Genomic DNA, 9,057 nt, shown 5'->3' with positions numbered 1-9,057 from the left:
GCCGAAGCGTGGGCACAGGAGCGAGACAACAGAGGGCGCGCGTATAAGAGAGCGAGCGTTTCTTTCATTTTTTTTCTTGTTTTGTTGCACAGTGCAATTTTTTGTCTTTAATTGGTTTCTTTCTTTCCACGGTTAGTCTTGAAGCGTGACGGTCTAGGGCTTCGCGGTGAGGCTCCACATCCGAAATGTGTCCGTTAAAGGAGTACTGACATGATTTTTAAAATGTTTCGGGTTGTTGCTCTAAATGAAAGCACGGGTGTCGAGAACCCTAAAAAGAGTGTCGTGGTGCCTGGGGATGCATTGCATATATTTTTAATACCGCTTCTTTCAACCAGCAGTTTCGCTTTCGGTTTCGAGAGGGCGGCTTCATAGTGACGTGTCAAGTCGGCCTGTGACGTCACGGGCAGACTGCAACCCACGAAATATGCACCTGCTGTCCTTTGCTGTCAGTCGAACGTGGTTCATGATGAGTGAACTGTCGTCCAGTGCCTCCGACAGCGATTTCTGTGATTTAGGCTGCATGCAGAACCCAGATTTCGCAAACCAAGTGAGCTGACTTGAAACGTCATAGGGCTCTCCATGCGGTGAAGCTGCCTTGCAGATGCTGGGAGATGAAAACTTTAAAATCAAACTTAAATATTTATACGTGTTTCCCGGATGCGGTGTGGGGAGAGCGTTAACACTACATGCCAAGGAAACCAAAAACGTCCGTTTTGCTGCACTTCAAAATCGTGTCAGTACTCCTTTAATGTCCCATGGCGTCGATGTACGAGCATTGCCTGCAAGATCTGTGGCATGAGCGTAGGGTGCCTGTCTCGATTCCTATGCTCCTATTGAAGGTTACTTCTTGTGAGCCTTCGTGTTAATTGCGCTGTGCGGCGAGCGACGCCTGGGCTGAGAATGTCCTTGAGAGTTAATCCCTGATTGTGCTGTGCTCGAATCGCTCCGGAAAGCAGAAGGATGCTAGAGGTACAGATGTAAACAAACGCGTCCTATATTTCGCGGTCGATTTTGTCGATGTTTCCAGGTGATTAGAAAGTTTGTTAGGGAAACGACAGTCGTGAAACTCTCTATTACCGCGGGAAGCAATTACACGCGTGCGTGCACAAACGAGCGAAGAGGAAACAAACAAACAAACAAACAAACAAACAAACAAACAAACAAACAAACAAACAAACAAACAAACAAACAAACAAACAAACAAACAAACAAACAAACAAACAACACGCATTCGAAAGGACGCACTGCAGAGGGAGAAGTTTACGATATAACATTAAGTATTATTTAAGGATCTTTAGCAAAGCCAGGAAAACTGAAATATTCAAGTTCATTGCGAACATCGCAGACGTGCATGCTTACAAATTTTCTTTTACGTGGTCCAACAATCACTCGCAATGCGAAGATCAAAGAGAAATTTAACATGCACAAATATATTCGCGCGGTTTCATGACCGCTCAAAGTGGGAGCACTGTCTTTGCAGCACTTCAGCCTATCTAAACTCTCCATCTCTCTCTGCCTTTGGGATAAATGCTGTCTTAAAAGACGAGAAACCGGTTTTGAAACAAGCGAGAGTGTCTCGTTTGTAATTGAAACGTGGAGCGCAGTTCAGAAGATGGTGCTACGATATAGGCCTCCAACGCTCAAGTTTGCGCAGCGCCGTCCGCCGCCCCAGCGGAGAGAGGGGAAAACTCCGGTAGCTGGGACGGGTCGCTCTTGCTTGGTTTTCCCATCGCGCGCGCGGAGAACGTGCTCCCCGGGGCTTTTATCTCGCATTTTTCACGCGATGGGTGCCGTTCCTTCGTCGTACTCGAAAGCAGGCACGCAGTCCTGCTGCATTGTGAACTGTCACAAAAGTTTAAAAATGTCGAAGAGCCGAAAACTTCCTGTCATGTTCTACCGTTTCCAATGCAAGCAGTACGAGGAGCAGAGGCGTCAAGAGTGGATTATGGCAGTTCGCCGCGATGCTTTCGCGGTCTTGTCACCTTGAAGCAGTTTTTGTCGTACACAGTATTACGAACTATTAACGGGGAGAAACGCGATGATCGTGCTCATTTGAAAGGGAAGTGCGTTTGTGAACCGAAGTTACAACAAATAGACAGCCGCTGTACGTTTCGAGATTGCGCGCTGGCTTTCCGAGTCAACCATTTGTAATGTTACAGCAGCGGAGCATTTGGGCTTATTACACCACAGTTTAAATAACGTACCGTGAGTACTAAGTGTTTAGTTCAGCTGATTACGGTACAGTTCCCGTCGCGGCTCCCTGTAAACAGAATTAAGCTGTATGTTTGCACGGAGCGTTTATATTGGCCTTGCATGCGACACGCCGTGATTGCTTAGAAGGCTGAAGTGTTGCGCTGCTAAAATCGTGGTCATGGGTTCGATTCACGCATACAGCAGCTGCATTTCAATGGGAGCGAAATGCACTAACACCGGCGTACTTAGATTTACGTACACGTTAAAGAAACCCAGGTGGCCGAAATTAATCCGAATTAATCCACCACGGCGTGCCTCGTATTAATGTCATGCGTTCGGCACGTAATAAAAAGCCTTGCATGCCGCTTTGGAAACGAGCTGAAAAAAGAACCAAGGTGGCAATTAAATTTTCGATGGCTTCGCGAATTCAGATGCGCTTATTATTGGGCACAAATCTCGGCATAATCATAAACATGCGCGATCCCAGTGGGTATTGTATAGTATCAGGGGCGTAGCCAGAAATTTTTCGGGGGGGGGGGGGGTCCAACCATACTTTATGTATGTTTGTGCGTGCGTTTGTATGTGTGCGTGTGAATTTTCCAGGAGGGTTTGAACCACCCCCCACCCCCCCTTGGCTACGCCCCTGTATAGTATTGATGCTGACCAAGCGAGCTGTCGAAACAACCAAAGCGACATTCGAATAAGCGAACACGGTGCGTGATCAGGCGTCGATATTATTCGAAATGAAACACGCCTCTGCAAGAAACACGCATCGTCGAAGTGGGCATGAAATATTTATTTATTTTTTGTTTGCGTATATCATTATGCTGTCAAAGGGAGCTCTAAAAAAATCCAAGGCGACATTAAACTTGCGATCCGACGTTGTTATCATTCGATGCAAACCTCGGCAAAAGTGAAACTCCCACGAAACTGAACACTGCGCATTGCGATGCAGCCAGTGACTCAACAGGGCAGATGTAAATTTATGCTCTTCACACTGAGCTCATAATAAATTTAAAGTCGCACGACAAACTTGGCATCCAAGCAATTGAAAAGTTATCAATAGAAAACGCACGCGAAAGCGTGCTGGATCGTTGCTGACAGCTCCGAGTATACACGACTGCCGCAACGAATGTGCGTTTTACCGGTAACATAATTACAGAACTCGCGCAGTCACCTCCCTACTCATGTCAAAGAAATGTGGCCGTTCAGCATCTGCACGCACGTAGCGCTCGCACAAACAGCATCGCCCTTGACGACCTGCTCGGTCCCGAAAAGGTGGTCGATCAACCGTCCTCCTCTGGTAAGATTCCCACCGTTAAAACGTTTTTTTCCATCTCTGGGATCTTTCTAAACCTTCAGAGCAAGCGACACGTGAAGCTGCACGTGCATGGCGAGCAGAGAACAGCGCGTGCAGGGTGCCTGAACGTGCGGAGACAGCGCAGTCAAAAGGCTGGTGTGGGGACAGGAGCGACCGGTTTTCGCAAGAAAGGCGGCGAAACGCGTGCGACGCAGCGCCCCCTGGCCGAGCTTGGGAGGCCTATGCAGCGATGCGAAAGATAAAAGGTTAACTTTCAGCTCCAGGGGCGGTCGCGTTCCACCTCCATGACCGCCGAAACAATATTAGACGCTTTAGATGCATCATTAATCGGCTGCTTTACAGGTCGTGCAAAATGTTATGAGGAGGGTTTTGCTCGTATTGCGTGCCGTTATGAAGTTTTACATTGCAGTAGTTTGTGCAAAAAAGAAGATGAGGATGAAGACTTATTTTCAAAAGAAATTATGGCTCCAATCCACGCTGTGGAGGTCTTTGGACGGCGAAGCTGTAAACGACTCCCAGAACGATTACCCATTGCGACGTCGCTTGAATGGTCTCCCGCATTATAATCGTACAAAAGTGAGACTGGCGTCTGACCTTCACCGGGAGCGATGGCCATGAAGTGCGTATGATTTTGCAGACCAGTCATGCATGTTTCACCGTACACAGACGACTAGACGCGTTCATAACGACGACGCATTACTCTGGGGCATCCTAGTCGTCGGCGTAAATCAGCCTCTCGACCTCGTCTTCGTCCATCTCCACTTCGTCAGGAAGACGTTCGAAAGCCTCTGGGTTGAAGCGAATGTTGCTGAACTTGTAGAGGGGCGGACTCTGGAGAAGAACGTCTACTAAATTTAGAATCTTCACCCTTGAAAGGTTTGATAGCATTGCACCTTCGTCGCTTACGCTGAGAGCATACGAGGAGCGGCGTCGAGAACGTCTATTAAATTTAGAATCTGCACCCTTGAAACGGAGCGTCGGAGCACGACGCCGTATTTTGCCCACGCGCTTACTGCCCACGTGTTTCTTTTTTTGCTCATGGAGACGGAACCGTTGAATGGTAGAGGTATAGAGCTTCGCTGTAACAAATAAACAAGTGCTTCGTTCGAATTGTGGTTATTTGTGCAGATGGTGATTATGAAGGTGCTGTTGGTGAGGTGCGTAGGCACTTGAATGCGGAGGATGTGGGCGACTATAGGCTAGGCCAGAGCGTTGGTGCTGTGTCACTTTCATTCATTCGGACTTTATTCAAGACAATTTACAATTGTCTTAGGAGACGCAGCAAAAGGCCCGAAAGGTGCCTGACTAGGCTACGTCACCCAGACAGCAGCTGTAGCAGTGCGATATCCGTCATTCACATTTACATAACTGCAGAAACACATGTATGGTACAGTACAAGAACAATAAAGAAAGCTACTCTTTTCCCTTTGTGGCCTAAATCCGAGTTTCCCAAGTAGGGTCGTGCTAGGTCTTGTAAAATTTCGATGTCCTAGCTCGCGGGAAGGTACAGTATGTGTGGAAAGTATCGGAGTAACCTTCACATGCCTGGAACGATGGGTGACCGTAGCACTTGTCAATGCGGTACCGGATGGAATTAGTAGTGAGAATCAATGTTTGGGCTTTCCTGAATACAGACACGTGATGGCGAGACATGGAAAGGTGTGGGAGCCGGAGAGCAGGGCATTGTGACGCATGGTCTACGGAGACAGATTTTGCGTCTCTAACACAAATGTTACTAGTTGGAGCCTCTGGCTTCAGTAGGTTATCCTTGCCCAGCGGTTTCGGGCAATTTTATAAACATGTTTTGTAATCAGCAATGTTGTAGCCTGAACGGCTGAACGGTGAACACGGTCTTCCGTATATGTTTTCATTTGCACAAATGTATCAGTTACACTAATCAACCTGCTTGAGCCCATTCATCACTTTCTTCTCTTATGAATGCTAGTTTTCATGAACCATACAACCTGAGAGCATCGTAGTAATTGAAGGAGCGCGAAAATAAAGAACAAGAAGGAAAAAGAAACCACTAGAAGCACCGCAGGTTGCTGCCAACCAAGAAACGGTATGGGCTCAAATGACGAACGTTTTTTTTTTCCCAGCTGTGAACAATACGACAGAAATGGTCAGGCGCACAGTCGGAAAATGAATGAAATGATGGGAAGTAAGAAATTTTAAACAGAATGGTATATTGCTTATCTCGCACTGGCACCGAATGCCATTATGCGGCCCATCCAGAGTTGATCCCGACAAAAAAAGAAGAAAAAAAAAAACGCAAAGAGAGCGAGACAGCGGAAAAAAATGCTCTGTCGGCCAAAAAAATGAAAAATAAGAACAAAAAACATCGTCACGAAAACAACAGCCGTGAAGGAAGTTAACAAATAAGTAAAAGTAAAAGTAAACTAAAGAAGAAGAGAGCGGAAGAAGACAGCGGACGCGCGATAATGACTTGTCCACGCGCTGCGCTGTACGTATAGTTGGAAAAGCTATCAAGTTTGGAGCGATGGCGCCGCAGCCACCGATCTCCCTTTACCATATATACTGGCGGGAAAGCGTTGCTCGCTTTTTACGACTCTAGTTTGGGCCTCCCCCGTATCGCACCCTTACGTTTCTGCCAGTTCCGCACACCTTCGTCATTCGCGCGCGTGTTTGTCTTTTTTTTTTTCTCCTTCTTCTTTCGAGCATTAGGGCGACAATAAGCTATCGAAGGTAATAACCACGTTCGGGTCGGTGATGATCTCGGCAGCCGTTTGTTATCGAATATACGACTGCTCTCGAATAGACGTCGCATCGAATGCATAATGTCGCCGAGACGAAGCACGAGGAAAAGAACGAATAAGTACATCGACATATAGAGGGAGAGAGAGAGAAAGAAAGAATCGTGAAAAAAAGGGTAGGAGCTAATGAAGAGCGAGCGGGAAAGACCGGGTTGGTAAGGAAGCGTAGAAAAACAACAACAAGAAACAAAAAAAAAAAAACAAACGAAACGTACAAGGAGAGGGACATCTTGGCACCGTCGTATTCTACAATCCTGGTTGAGAAGATTCCTCACTTGTGATGCAGCCACCTTACGCAGCCTTCCTTCTCAAACGAAAATTTTTCTCCTTTTTTTTGTTTACTTTGCACGTATCCGCATTGCGGGCCCAATGTTCGCAGTTCGTTAGGTGCTGACGTAGTTACACGACGCGCCTGTTTTTTATACGTCAGTGTTATGTGACGGCACCTTTTGTCCCTGACGCTTTTAAACCAAGCAGGCTCGCGGAGAAGGAGAAAGATGTGAAGAAAGAAAAAAAGAAAGGAAGGAAGCAAATGCCAACGTGAGCGAGGGAAGCCGGATCAGTAATGCAGGTAGCGCGTTGTGGGCACGACGTCTCTTAATTGGACGTCTATGGATCTCATGAATTATTCTCGTAATGGTGGCCATTAGCGATCAATTTCTCTTTGCAGTCGCCGCGTTTTTGAAGGCTGCGCTGTCCCAGAAAAAAAAAAAAAAGAGAGAGGAGTCTGAGAAATTAAAAAAAAGGAGGAAAAATAAAAAAAAAGTATATATAACAATGCTATAAGATGAGCACGCTTCAAGTTGAGTTTCCTCGCGACTTCTTTGTTTGATTTTATTATTGTTACTCAAGATATCTTCTCTCATCTCCTCTTCCTCCCCTTTGCATACGGCTGTCGTCTATCCTAGCTGTCTATGCGCTTCGGTTAGCTTCGTTTCTTCATGCTGGTCAAGAGGAAGCAAATCAAGGAGTTACCAAGATTGTTTCTTTTTCTTCGTGGATGACCGATTCAAAGAAAACCGAATAATGTTCGTCTGGAACAGAGCTGCTGCCATAATAAATTCGTATGAGCTGAAAAGACTAATTTTAGAGCTTCCCTTAGTGCAGTGAGTGCTTGCTGCTATTCATCTGGCCCAGATCTATGTGTTACGAATATTTGTTTTATCTTTTTTCATACGTGTTAAGGCATGCAACCAGGAAAAATGGAACGTTGATGAGTCGATACCGTTACTTATTATTTGTAAAATAAAAGATAATTGAAGATAAACGTACAGAACCGTCATATATAGGCTGAGTACTTCAGATTATTTTATCCACAAAGAATGCTTACTCATGCAAGTATTACGTAAAATTTTAGGATCACCCGGAGCCGACCTCGCCTGGGGAGTGCCGGAAACGTTGGGAGCCTTCGAGGGGGGTAGTTCACTTGGGTATCATGCGATTAATTTGGCTCCAAAAGATTCCTTTCGGGCGAAAAATGAAAAGAACCATGCTTAAACTCCTTCGAAGTAAATATGATTACATTACTGCCAGAATCTTTGATCTTTGGTGTCTGGAACTCGGAAAGAGCTCTCGGGCAAATTCCCGCATAAAAGAAAAGATCCTCAATGCGCAGGGGGCACTCGAAGTGTACTTATTTTTCCTGCCATACAAGAACGTGAATGGCCTTGCAATTCGAAACGCAACCCGGGTTTTAAAAAAAAAAACGCAAAATAGTGATGAAGAACCAATCGGAGATGTTTTGCCGAAACACTCCCGTTGCGTAAGCATATGATAAGCAATATAGCCATAGTTGCACCTGGGAAGTATATAGCGAATTTGAAGCTAGCTCTTCATTCGATTTCATCTCCCCACATTTGCTCCGTCATAAATTTGTGTGGGCTTATTTCTTTACTTATACATGCACTTAAAATATTGCTTCGTAATATCGCATATGTTCTTTTAAATACGGAAAAGGCGCTTTTACTTGTCTTTTATTGCTTTATAAAGCACATGTGCGAGCGGAAAGTTAGAACGGATTAAGTACCAAAGGAGAGTTTAATCTGCATGTAGGCTGGAAAGGAGGGCTGAAAGAACGTATGACGACGACAACAACAACAACAACAACAACAACAACAACAACAACAACAACAACAAGGAAATACGTTTCAATTATAGGCGTTAACAAACGCGTTAGGACATTACATTTGGCATGCGGCAACAAATTAAATGATGCCAAGTGCACAGTCTCGATTAGTCGTTGTACGGACTTCAATTCCGATAGTGACTATGTCGCAAGATGACGCAGAATGTGGTGTCTAGTGTGTGCCTTTTCATGACTATTTAGAGCCATCACTGGTCACATTACGCCTGTAATTTGTGCCACGAAGTACCAACAGTAGCATTTTTTGCAGCGGGAAATGCCAGTTCTTAAAGGAAACCGAATTAGCAATTCTGCACAGCTGTATAGTATACACTGTAAATTAAACACCTTACTTTAGTCACAAGTCTGAGCAACGTGCCGGAATATTACCATCATGCGCCGGACATCGGTAGAGTGAGCCGTGCCCGAATATACGCTGCGAGACCTTAAGATAGTTTGCATTGATACATGATAAGTTTGCATTAAGATAGTTTGCCTTCATACATGATGACTGCTGCATAGTTCATGCCATCAGACATTGACGCTGCCTTAGAACAACGCTGATTTGCAGAATACACTCACACCGTAGGTCAGGATACTTTGTAGCATACATGTGCCAAATACGCGTATTGTCCGGTTGGTACGAT

The sequence above is a fragment of the Rhipicephalus sanguineus genome, chromosome 3 (assembly GCF_013339695.2).
Source record: "Rhipicephalus sanguineus isolate Rsan-2018 chromosome 3, BIME_Rsan_1.4, whole genome shotgun sequence".
Lineage (NCBI taxonomy): Eukaryota > Metazoa > Arthropoda > Arachnida > Ixodida > Ixodidae > Rhipicephalus > Rhipicephalus sanguineus.
The sequence above is the reverse complement of the archived record's forward strand: the minus strand, read 5'-3'. Positions refer to the sequence as shown.